Below are 13,339 nucleotides of genomic sequence, written 5' to 3'. Positions count from 1 at the left end.
CAAGATTAATTTATTTTCTTTTCTCACTATTTTGATACAAGTATCATATCAGCCTCTCCTTAGTCCTTCATATCGAAGTTAGATGTGAGGAATCTTTTAGTTTCCCTCAACAATATCTAGATTAAAACTAGGGCTGCCAATGGGCAGGGCCATGGCCAGAGCCTGAAAAAGCCCAAGATTGCCTGGGCTAGACCCGATATGACCTGGCCCGTAAATAGACTCGTTAAGGCCCGGACCGTAAAAGCCCAAAAAATGAACATAAGCCCAGGCCAGCATGATAAGGCCCATTAGGCCCGAAATCATTATATGGAGCCCAACCCAACCCAAAAAAGACCCATTAGGTCTGACCGGGCCCAAACCAGGCTCGACCCTTTTTTTTCTTTTTTTTTTTAAATCTTTCTTTTCTAACTTTCCTTGTAAGGAAAAAAATTGATAATTATTTTTAAGAAAATATAAAACCCCGGTTGACAAATAAGGCTTGGCCAAGGAAGGCCCATTAAGCCTATTGGGCCTGGCAAGGCCCATTAATCCTATTGGGCCTGGCAAGGCCCAACATTTTTTTAAATCTTTCTCTTGACTTTTAAGGAAAAAAAATTGCTCATTTTTTTTTTTAGAAAATTTAAAACCCTCATTGAGATTTTAGAGAGAGAGATTGGGTTTTTAGAGAGAGAAAGAGAGAATGAGTTTTTAGAGAGAGAAAGAGAGAATGAGTTTCTAGAGAGAAAAAGAGAGATTGAGTTTCTAGAGAGAGAGAGTTGTTGGAGAGAGAGAAAGAAAGATTGAGTTTCTAAACAATGAAAGAGTTTTTAGAGAGGGATTGGGTTTCTAGAGAGTTTTTAGTGAGAAAAGAGAGATTGAATTTCTAAAGAACGAGAGAGTTTTTAGAGAGACATCAAGGGTTACCCAAATGGCATGCAAATGCTTGGATGATGGCACCCAGCGGGTCTCTCTCTCTCCATTTGAAATAGAAATCTTTCTCTCCATTTGAAACGGGTCTCCATCTCTCTACAAGTGAAATGGTCTCTCTCTCACTATTTGAAAGGGTTCTCTCTCCATTTGAAATGGGTCTCAATGGAGAGGAAATAGAAGGCCGACACTTTCCCAATGCTGCGTTTGTTTCTCTCTCTAGGTTGCAAAATATAGGAAGGGGATAACCAAAATAAATGGGTTTCCTTTTTAGGCAAAGAAAGGCTGACCGTTTCTTCATGCTGCGTTTCTTTTTCTCTCTAGGTTGTAAAATATAGGAAGGAGAACCAAAATAAATGGGTTTCCTTTTTGGGCAAAATCTCAACATGCACCCATAAAGAAACAGTCCTATTTCATAGCAGTGACACTATAACATGTATTTATTTTATTTTATTTTTACCTTACAACAAGTACTAAAATTTTGAACAGTGAACAAAAAAAAAAACGTGTTAAATAGGTCGGGCCTTATTTGGGCCATAGCTTATTGGGCCTAGGTGAGGCACTCTGGGCTTATTGGGCCATCATGGCCCGTTGGGCATTTTTGGGCTTTCTATGGCCCAGCCAGGATCGAGGCCCGTTTCTATCCCGAAAATTGACCGTTAGTGGCCCAGAACCAGGCCCAGCCCAAAAGCCTGAGGCTCGGCCTTGTCCATTGGCAGTCCTAATTAAAACCAAAGATAAGCGTGTAGTCTACGTATAGAGAAATTATGACACAAACAATTTTTTTTCTTACTGTATACACATTTATCAGCCTCATTTCTCTTAAATTTATTTGATATCATTACATTGTCAAATCTCTTATGCCATTGTTTAGGTGCTTGTTTAAGTCCATAAACAGATTTAACTAATTTACAAACTTTGTTCGTATGATTTGGCATCGCAAACCCTTTGGGTTGTTTCATATAGATTTTTTCATCTAAGTCAATGTTTAAGAAAGTGGTTTTTACATCCATTTGATGTACGACTAGATGGTTGATGGAGGCTATTGCTAAGAGCAATCTAATAGTAGCAATTCTTGCCACAGATGCATGTGTCAAAATGATCGATGCTTTCTTTTTTTTTAGATTTTTTAGCAACTAATCTTGCTATATATTTATTAATAAAATCATCAAAATTCTTTTTTCGTTTAAATATCTATTTACAACCTATGGGTTTAGAACTAGGTGGAAGATCTACTAATTTTCAAGTTTTATTTGCCATTATGGAATCCATTTCATTATTTATAGCTTCTCTCCAAAAAATTGCATCTTGGGATGCCAAGGCTTCATTTGGTGATGTTGGATCTTCCTCCACATTTTAGACTATAAGTAATGAATTTAATATTTTATTTTGATTAGCCTCAACTAGATAAATATAAAATCTGATCCACAGTTGTAAGATGAATTACCTCTAAGTCTTTTACTTCTTCTTGGTTCTATTTTTTCATTATCATTATTTCTACATATTCTTCATCAACATTATGATTTTTTTTTTATGATTATTTTCATTTGGTATGCTACTTGTTTTATCTAATTCACTTTTACAAGTAAGATTTTAAAAAAATTCAGCATCTCTAGATTCCATTATTGTGTTATAATTTAGATCCAAAAATCTATATGTTTTACTATTTTGTGGATATTCCACAAACACACATTTAGAGGTTCTAGGACGTAATTTGTTTCTTTTAGGATATAGAAGTCTAATAAATGCAACGCAACCCTATATTTTACAAAAGTTTAAAGAAGGTTTTCTATTAAACCAAAGTTCATTAGGGATCTTATCAATCTTTTTATATTGAATTTTATTCAAAATAAAACATGCAGGTAATAAAGCTTCACCGCATAATTTTTTTTCGATAAAGCTTCACCCCATAAATTTAGTAGCAAAGAGGAAGAAATAAGCATAGCATTCATCATTTATATTAAAGTTCTACTTTTCCTGTTTACTAGTCCATTTTGTTGAGGGGTATAAGGAGCAGTAGCTTGATGAACAATGCCATTATTTTCACAAAATTCATTAAAATCATTTGATAAATTCTCTCTTCCCCCTATAACTTCTTATGATTTTAATCTTCTTACTAAGTTGACTTTCCACTTTTGCTTTGAAAACTTTAAATTTTTCAAAATCGTCATCTTTATGTCTAAGCAAATAAACATAAACATATCTCGAAAAGTCATCAATAAGTGTAATGAAATATCTTTTATTACCTCTAGTTAGAACATTTTTTAAATCACATATATCACTATGTTTAAGTCCTAACAAATCACTATTTTTTTATTGAAGGAAATGGTTTTCTAGTTATTTCAGTTTGTGCACATACTTCACATTTTTCTTTAGATAAATCATCACAATTTGATATTAATCATAACTTAACCAAATATTTAATAGAAGCATAATTAACATGTCCTCATCTACCATGCTACACATTACAAGAAGTAACAATATAAACAGAAGACTTATTTATTCCATTAAACTAAATCAAATTTGTACATCCAATCAGAAGAGTAAACCTTGCCAACAACATTATTTATGGTTAAAATGAATTTATCAGACCCAATGACCATTTTAAAGCCTTTATTGCTCAAGATACATCTTGAGACAAGGTTTTTTTTCATATCTTGTATGTAATATATATTTTCTAATGTTAGAACCTTACCAGAACTAAATTTTAGTTCCATCGTACCCTTTTCAAGCATCTTTGCCATAACTTGGGTTCTAAGTTGAACCGAATTTCCATCATTCATTGGTTCAAAAGTCTTAAACATGTCTCTATTGTTAGATACATGACTGGTAGTGCTAGTAGACCATCCATTATCTTTATCGATCATGTTTACCTCAGTGACCATTGCTACAAATTGTTCATTAGTGGTCATGTTCACTTGGTCTCTAAGCCCTTTCTGGTGTTGGCATTCTCTTGAATAGTGCCACGGTTTTCCACATATACAACATGAGGATTTCTTTTATTTTTGTTGGCATTAGACTTTTGGTCTTTAGAATAATCATTATGGACCTTATGAAAGAAAGGCTTCTTGTTTTATTGAGCACTTGATTTTTTCTCAACAAGGTTTGCCTTAGTATAAAAATTCATTGTTTCAGCTTTCTTTCCCGAAGTATATTCTCTTCTACAATACGAAGAGATCTTTTAAGTTGAACTAAATCAAGGTCCACATTCTTCTGTTTCATTTTCTTTGATACTCTTTCCAAGATGGGAGTAGCTTGTAAATAATAGAGCTTACTAGAAAAAAATCATCTAATTGAATTCCACAAGCTCATCAAGGAGTAGCTTGTGGAGAGACTCTGATGCGGCATGCGTCCGTTGAGAGTGAGATGCTAAATGCGAAATAAGTTCATTCACTACAACTTGCAACTCATTTACTTTAGAAAGAATTGGCTTGTTTTCAATGAATTTAAAGTCTAGAAAATTAGAAATAAGAAACCTTTTGATACCAGATTCAATGAGGCATTTGGTTTCAAGAAGCTTCCACAACTCTCTTGCGTGGCAACTGATGCATACATATCATATAACGGATCTGCCAAAGCATTGAGGATGTGACCTTTGCAACTGTAGTCATCCTCCATCCATCTTTTGTAGGCTTGAGCTTGCTCCTCGGTAGAGTTATTAGATGGAGGCGGAGGTGCAGGCATAAATTCATTGACTATGTAAGCTACTTTGAGAGTAATAAGCAAGAAAAGGACCTTTTGTTGCTCTCTCTTAAAATTAAATCCATTGAAGCATTCGAGTCTCGTTAACACATGGTTCATGACTTTCAAAGAAGTTATGGTAGTCTCTTTGTTTTTACCTATAAAAATATCGTCTTGAATTGTTGGAAAATAGTTGGGTGAAATAGGGGCAAAAATTAGTACAAATTCAGAAAAATAAAGGTTGATTCCTTCTTGTTTTAGTTTTTTGGTTTTGAAAAATACTTGTGTATTTCAAAATAACAATGGGGTTTTTTGTGGTTTTTTCTAAGCTGTATTTTATAGAGAGATAAAACTGTGGGTTTTTAATCCCATATTGAAGAGGAGAGTTAATTGAGTAGTATTTAAGAGTAGGCATTCTCATGCTTTATACTCTTGGTACAAGGTGAGAGAATGAAAGTGCATATGCGGAGCACGCAAAGCTGCGACGTGCACGTGCGTGTGTGTGTATGAGGGCAAGAGCGTGGGGCAAGGGCGCTTGATGGTGCACTTTGCACTTCGCACGCTCCCAGCAGCGCTAGAGGCGCCTCTGGCCCGAGCATGTGTACGAGTCGGGCTCGAGGCTAGATATCTTTTTGTGAGCATGGCTTGGGTGGGATATCCAACGGTCATCAAGCCGTTGACGAAATGGAGGCTTGTAACAGCAGGTCCAACTGTTATATAGCTGTTAATGAATGGAGGCTTGTAACAACAGCCTTAAGGGGTTGCATGTAATTTGTAGCTGTTGGTGGTGCATGTAACCATCACTACAGTAAATATGTAGTTTCCTTGGAGCTCTATAATAAGGGCCTTCCTTCCCATACGAGATTGACACTTTTGCAACTCTCTCTGGACACCTTTCCTTGTGAAAATCCAGGGAGCATAAAAATGGACTTTTCTCTCTCTCTCTTCTCGTTTTTTCTCTTTTTCTCTCTAACACTTCATAAAACTTTGGTGTCTATTGTGGATTTCCAAGCTCAGGTGCATAGAGTTTTGGAACATTAAAAGAGACCTCTCTATTTTCTTGTATCCCGAGGACAAATTGCCCTTCTTATGCACACCAAATACAATATCAAAGGGGAAAAAATATCGTCTTGAGATAGCGCTCATGCGTACTCGAAAACAAGAAGGAATTAACCTTTTATTTTTTCGTAGTAGGCACTATTCAAGAAAGTGTCGACACAAGAAAGGGTCAAAAGGCTTAGAAACTAAGTGAACATGACCACTAATGAACAATTTGTAGCAATGGTCACTGAGGTAAACATGATCGATAAAGATAATGAATGGTGGGTGGATACTAGTGCTACCATTCATGTATCTAACAATAAAGACATGTTTAAGACCTTTGAACCAGTAGGTGATGGAATTTGGTTCAACTTGGAACCCAAGTTATGGTAAAGATACTTGAAAAGGGTACATTGGAATTAAAATTTAGTTCGAGTAAGGTTTTAACCTTAAAAAATGTGTATTACACACTGGATATGAGAAGAAACATTGTCTCGGAATGTATCTTGAACAAAAAGGGCTTTAAAATGGTCATTGAGCTTGATAAACTCATTTTAACCACAAATGGTGTATTTGTTGGCAAGGGTTACTCTTGTGATGAGATGTTTAAATTTGATTTGGTTAATGGAATAAATAATCTTGTGCTTATATTGTGACTTCTGGTAATGTGTGGCATTGTAGATTAGGACATGTTAATTATGCTTTTATTAAATTTTTGGTTAAGTTGGGATTGATATCTAATTGTGATGATTTATCTAAAGAAAAATGTGAAGTATGTGCCCAAGCTAAAATAACCAGAAACCATTTCCTTCAATAGAAAAAAATAATGATTTATTAGGATTTATACATAGTGATATATGTGATTTAAAAATGTTCTAACTAGAGGTGGTAAAAGATATTTCATTACATTTATTGATGATTTTTCGAAATATGCTTACGTTTATTTGCTTCGACATAAAGATGAGACTTTTGAAAATTTTGAAGTTTTCAAAGTAGAAGTGGAAAGTCCACTTAGTAAGAAAATTAAAATCATAAGAAGTGATAGGGGTGGAGAGTATTTATCAAATGATTTTAATGAATTTTGCGAAAACAATGGCATTGTTCATCAAGTTACTGCTCCTTATACCCCTTAACAAAATGGACTAGCAAAAAGTAAAAATAGAACTTTAGTAGAAATTATGGCATTTTTCCTTTAAAAAGTTTGAGCATACTGATAGTAAGTCAGTCTCTACGTCGATAGATCCTCATATTAAGTTACAGAAAAATGATGGGAGATGTATATCTCAAATTGAATATGCTAGTGTAATTGGTAGTTTAATGTATGCAATGTGCAGCATGAGGCATGACAATGCATATGTGGTGGGCAAACTTAGTAGCTATACAAGTTGCCTAGGTAGAGAGAATTGGGATGCTATATCTTAAGATACTTGAAAGGAACTATCAATTATGGTATATAATATGTGTGTTTTCTCGGAGTGTTGGAAGGGTATAGTGATGCTAATTGGAACAAAGAAATCCAAGCTTCACTACAACATCCGAATGAATTTTTACACTAGCGAGTCATGTGATATCATGGGGGTCAAATAAACAAACGTTTATTTCACGCTCTATATGGAGTCTGAAATTATTGCTTTAGTCTTTGCCCGTTATGAGGCAGAATGGCTAAAGATTTTGTTATATGACATTCCCATATGGCCAAAATCAATACTTGTAATGATAATATATTGTGATAATCAAGTTATTATTGCAAGAGCTTGTAATGACATATATAATAGGAAATCTACATATATTGCGAGAAGGCATAACTCCACTAAAATGTTAATTGAAAATGATGGAGTGATTAGTGTAGATTAATTTGGCTGATCCTTTAACAAAAGGCCTTGCAAAGGATGACATTAGTAAGATATCAAAACGAATGGGGCTAGAGTTTATTGAGTAATCATTTATAATGGGAACCCAACCTAGTCTTTTGTAACCTCAAAATTCTAGGTTCAATGTGGTAAAAACAAATTGCACGTATGATTAATTTGGTCACTAGGCGACAAAATATTATTAGCACCCATTCTTAGAAAATCCATACGGTAGATAAATCTAGTGATGGCCTATATATTAGTAGGTTAAGTTATACTGCTAATATTGTCTATGGACTATATATAAGTCAGAATTGTTTTATATATAAGGGCGCTCTTGATAGACACACTTATTTAAGTGTAGAAGTGAGGCTGTTTCCTATGAGATGGGGCTTGTCTCTAGAGCACTTATAAAATCAGGATGTAAGCACAAGGCCAAAATGTGTTGGCAGCTAAAAGACACCAGAGTTGAATATTATTTGTGTGTTATACTACCACTCTGTTAGATAAGCAACTTGGGTTCAAAGCTATATGCTACCATGGTACTTGATGGACTTTGTAGTGTACACTCTAAGTAAAGGTTAAAATAAAAAGATATCTTCATGGTATGCGAATAATATATTTGCTATGGTTTTCTTGTTATTTGAAATATTAGTATTTTTTGTTTTGAAAAATACTTCGGTGTATTTTAAAATAATAATATGGGTTTTTGTGGTTTTACTTAAGCTCCATTTTGTAGAGAGATAAAGATGTTGGTTTTTAGTCCCATGTTGAAGAGGAGAGAGTTAATTGAGCAATATTTAAGAGTAGGCATTCCCATGCCTTATATTCTTAATACAAGGTGAAAGAATGATGCTGCATGTGCGGAGCATACATAGTGTACGACGCGCACGTAGGGCGTGGGCATAAGGGCACTTGATGGCGCACTTTGCACTTTGCGCAGGAGGGGCGAACCTCGCCCAAGCATGTGTACGGATCGGGCTCGAGGCTCAATATCTTTTTGTGAGTATAGCTCGTGTGGGATATCCAACAGTCATCTAGCCATATTGATAACATGAAGGCCTGTAACAACACATCCAATGATCATCTAGCTATTGATGTAGAGGCTTGTAATAGCTGCCTTAAGCATGTAACATGTGGCTATTAGTGGTGCATGTGCCATCACTACAGTAAATGTGCACCCTCCTTGTAGCTCTATAATAAGGTCCCTCCTTCCCATACAAGATAAACACTTTTGCAACTCTCTCAACACACCTTTCTCTATAAAATCCAGGGAGCACAACAGTGGGCTCATCTCTCTCTCTCTCTTGCTCTACTCGTTTTTTCTCATTTTCTCTCTCTAACACTTCATAAGACACTGGGGTCTATTGTGGGTTTTCAAGCTCGGGTGCATAGTGCTTTGGAACATTAAAAGAGACCCCTTAGTATTCTTGTATTCAGAGGACGAGTTGCCCTTCTTATGCACATCTGTTACAGTATCAAAGGGGGGCAATATCATCTTGAGATAGCACTCCTACGTGCCCGAAAACAAAAAGGAGCCAACCTTTATTTTTTAAAATTTGTACTAATCATTGCCCCTATTTCACCCAATCATTTTCCAACAATATCGTCTTGCCTCAGGGGGTGCATGAACTTGTAGCTGTTGGTGGTACATATAACCATCACTACAGTAAATGTGCAGCCTCCTTGTAGCTTTATAATAAGGGCTTTCCTTCCCACACAAGATAGACACTTGTACAACACTTTTACAACTTTCTGTCAACGCACTTTTCTCTGTGAAAATCCAAGGAGCATAACAGTGGACTTTTCTCTCTCTTTCTACTTGTTTTTCCTCTTTTCTTTCTCTAACAGTTCATAAGACTCTGGTGTCTACTGTGGGTTTCCAAGCTCGGATGTATAGAGCTTTGGAAGCTCAAAAGAGACCTCTATGTTTTCATGTATCTCGAGGATAAGTTGCATTTCTTATTCATACCAAATACAATATCAAAGAGGAGCCTTCGTGCCTGAAAACACGAAGGAATCAACCTTTAGTTTTCTGAATTTGTACTCAATTTTTGCCCCTATTTCACCCAACCATTTTCCAACATGCACACGTACGTGTCACATGCTTTACATGCTCTGCACATGCACCATCATTCTCTCACCTTGTATTAAGAGTATAAGACATGGGAATACCTACTGTTAAATCCTGTTCAATTAACTCTCTCCTCTTCAATATGGGACTAAAAACTCACAGCTTTCTCTCTCTACAAAATACAGCTTAGGAAAAATCACAAAAATCCATATTGTTATTTTGAAATACACAAGTATTTTTCAAAACCAAAAATACTAACATCCACTAGCAGCCACTCTATGTTGCTGACCTTGACCCCCTCTAGCTGAGCAAGATGGTATTCATTTCTTTTTTAGCCTGCGAATTTCAATTGTTCATTCTTCTTCAATTTTTTTTTTTCTCTTATAAAAGTGACTTTATATTACCTTCTATATGATATACAAAAAGGACTCACAAGATATGAGTCTAGGCATCCTATTCTGGGTGCACAGTTCAAGATAACTAGAAGAGAACACAGTTGCTGTAAATTACATAGTTGGATGAGATGCCAAATAACATAGTCGTAGTGTAGTGAGAGACGGAGAAAATAAGAGTGGGGAAGAAGGGCCAGACAGGTTGAGAGGTGCTTGAGAGGAGTTTCTTCAAGGTTGAGGGCTGGTCAGGACTTCTTGTGCTCCCAGTTTAGGAAGGCGACCGGCCTCATGGATTCTTTTTTTATTTATAGATCTGTTCCCACTTGATAATATGAAACTTATGAACTCCACCAGCACCCGACCACAGAAGAGCCCTCTTCAAATGTTTGAGGCGATTTGCCACAGCTATCTGTTGGCATTCTGAAAAGTGACAAATGGCCAGTCCCGAAGGATAAAAACATGCATCTCTGGGCAGCAATTCTCTGACTGAGCCATCCAAGCTTCATTTCATCACATTTAGCGAGAAGCCAACAACATTGTGGACAACCTCCAAACAGGGGCTTCCAATCCTCACTAGTCATGGTCCACCCTTTTAGTGTTTCACTGAATCTTTGTACATGTCCCCCTCTTGCATGAAGGCTTTTTACCCAAATTTTGTTTGTACCCCGCATTTTTGTATGAAAACGACTTCCAGTGGCTATCACAGTTTGTGAGTACTATGTAGCCTTTTATTATTATCATACATAAATGTGGTCAACTTTATCCCCTAAGAAAAAAAGAAGTCTCAAATTGAAGCATGACTCACCTAGTGGCTGTGAAACCTTTGAGGATATTTTCTTTGTAAACCAAAGTGATTGATTTACTGAAGGTCTCGGCCATAATAATGAATAGGAACAGCCAAGTTTCTTTCTAGTAGCATTTTGGAAATTCGAAAACTATTGCAACGATCATATAACCCATGAAAGCGTAGGTATTTTTGTTTTAGAGTACCTAACCCAACTCATCAGTTGAAGTACAGAGTGTATCAAATCTTTAGGACATTGATTCTGAGCTTCAAGGGAGCTATGTCGAATCCATAGCCCACACTTTGTATGCATGTGTGTGTGTGCGCACGTGTCTCTGAAAAGAATTTTAAAAAAGATGATACCTTTTCAACTTTTTGGGTTAAGTTAATAGGGACCACGTACATGCATTGATATAAAGAACTGTATACAATTTGATAAAGGCCTAAAGATCTAAATATAAGAATTAAATATCTGTGATATGGTTTTCAACCACTAAAAGAAAAATTTAGAGAGCTGGGAGCCGGAAGTACAAGTTTTTGGAGCCAAATTGGACTTACTCCAAACCCATGATAAACTTGATGTTGGCTTAGTGAGCAGGCATCTTTCACAATCTTAAGTTATAACCCAAACTCCAGTTAAAGTAACTTTCCACCCTCTATAGCCACTAGTATGTTTTTACATGTACTAGGAAGGGGCATAGAACCTCTTTTACTATATTCTCACTTGTAGTTACTGGTGATTATCCCTGGGTTGTGATCATATACTAAGCAAATATAATTGGAACCAATATTTGGCCTTGCATTCTCTTAATTGTGTTAGGAAACCATCATTGACACAAAACTGGCCTATGATTTGATCCAGTCTAGTTCTTCTCTTAGAAAATACCTTACACTTCATTTATGTTGAGGTATCAATTTTTCACTGTAGCCTAGTCATATGTTGTTTAACTTTCAATGGCAGATTGCGACCTATGAGGCTTGAGTCCCAAGCAAGTTTCTCACCCAGGAAATTGGCTCTGTCTCTCTTCATTCTTGATGGGCATATCCATTTTCTCGCTTTGCCTCTTCAGTTTCTTCATTTGCAACGAACGAAACTATTAATGATTGGATTAAAAATTTAACAATTCCTTTTTTTTAATGTGAGCCTCTTCTTTTCCTCATTGCTGCAAAAATAAGCTTTCCTCCTTGAATGTTTCTAGACTGGGAACTTTGTGGTCTTATGATTGTCAGGAGAGACACCTTGCCGAATTTCTTTGTCGATAGGACTTTCAAATGTTAAGATTGGGTTTTTCTTGAGAAGACAATTTCTTCTATTGGACGCTGTTTCTTAGTGAAACCCATGAAGTTGGGAAGACATTTCCACTTCATCAGATGGAGTTTATCCCATACAAAGAAACTCATTACACTATATGAGTTGGAGTCATTTTCTCCTCATCTAACTTTAACATTTTTTGTTCTTGTAGTTGCAGTAATTTTCAGGTAATTATTCACATTTTCATCTTTCTATGAGTATTGAATTGTAGCATGGAGATTTGCATAAAAGAAATTGTACCATTGAAATAGTGCTAACTATCAAAACAGATGCATTCAATGTCTTAGAATTCTCATATTTTGGGATTGAATCTCTTGTAAACTTGGCCGAAATATATCACTCAAAAGCTTTTTAGCTAAAAGATTATATACTCATGCAGGGGCATGTCATCCATTCATTCCCATAGGAAAAATCCTATCTAATAGTAATTTGTAATTTTAAGACCCCAAAATTTCGGGATGGCAGAACTTAAAAGAAAAAAAAAAAAAAATGTATGCCTCTAATATGCGCTTGGAAAAAAAATAATGTCATGTTTTTTTATCAATACTGTCCCTAAATCGAAAGATCAGATTTAAGTGTCTATAAACTCAAAATTCACTCTTTTTCTTTTTTTTTTTCTTTTTGAATGTATTCGCCGGGTGATTCTAATGTGTATCTGGATTTGAGATGGAAGAAATTATTCTAAGAAATTATCCTAAGTTAATCGTTTGCCCGAGGGAGTTAGTGTACAGCATGGTCCAGTGGGGTTAGCTATACGTGCTTACTCTTTAAATAGTGAAATTGTGACTCAAGTAATAGAAGACTTGAGGAAAATTAGATTTGTTGTTCCTGTCTCTATTGGATTGAAATCCCAACCCTTGGCTTCGTATGGTTTGTAATTCATTAGAAGTAAAAGCTGAAATTTTGAGGAGACAAATGAATTTTTGAGGAGACAAATGAAGATTTTGGAGAACATGGTGGCCCATAAAGGGGTGAGTGGGTGCCCAAGTGGAATGTTAGGCACTAGTAGTGGTCAAACAATTCGGTGGTCATGAATGCCGACAATGAGAGAGAGAGAGAGAGAGAGAGAGAGGACACTAGACGGCCAAGGTCCGAACCAATGTAGGAAAGCATGAACTAAGAACGGAGCTGGCCCTGGGCCTGGCCGAGTAACCCAGCCCTAAAAACAGTATTTTTTTAAAAAATAAAATATCCCAAAAGACATGAAAAATATGTTTAAAATAAAATTAAAGAAAACATATTTAAATCATAATCATTATCAAAGTCTTTTACCAACTAATTGGGGTCGTCTATATGAAT

The sequence above is a fragment of the Amborella trichopoda genome, chromosome 4 (genome assembly GCF_054954075.1).
Source record: "Amborella trichopoda isolate Santa Cruz 75 chromosome 4, AtrichopodaSantaCruz75HAP2 v2.0, whole genome shotgun sequence".
NCBI classification, from domain to species: Eukaryota; Viridiplantae; Streptophyta; class Magnoliopsida; order Amborellales; family Amborellaceae; genus Amborella; species Amborella trichopoda.
Note: the sequence above shows the minus strand (reverse complement) of the source record.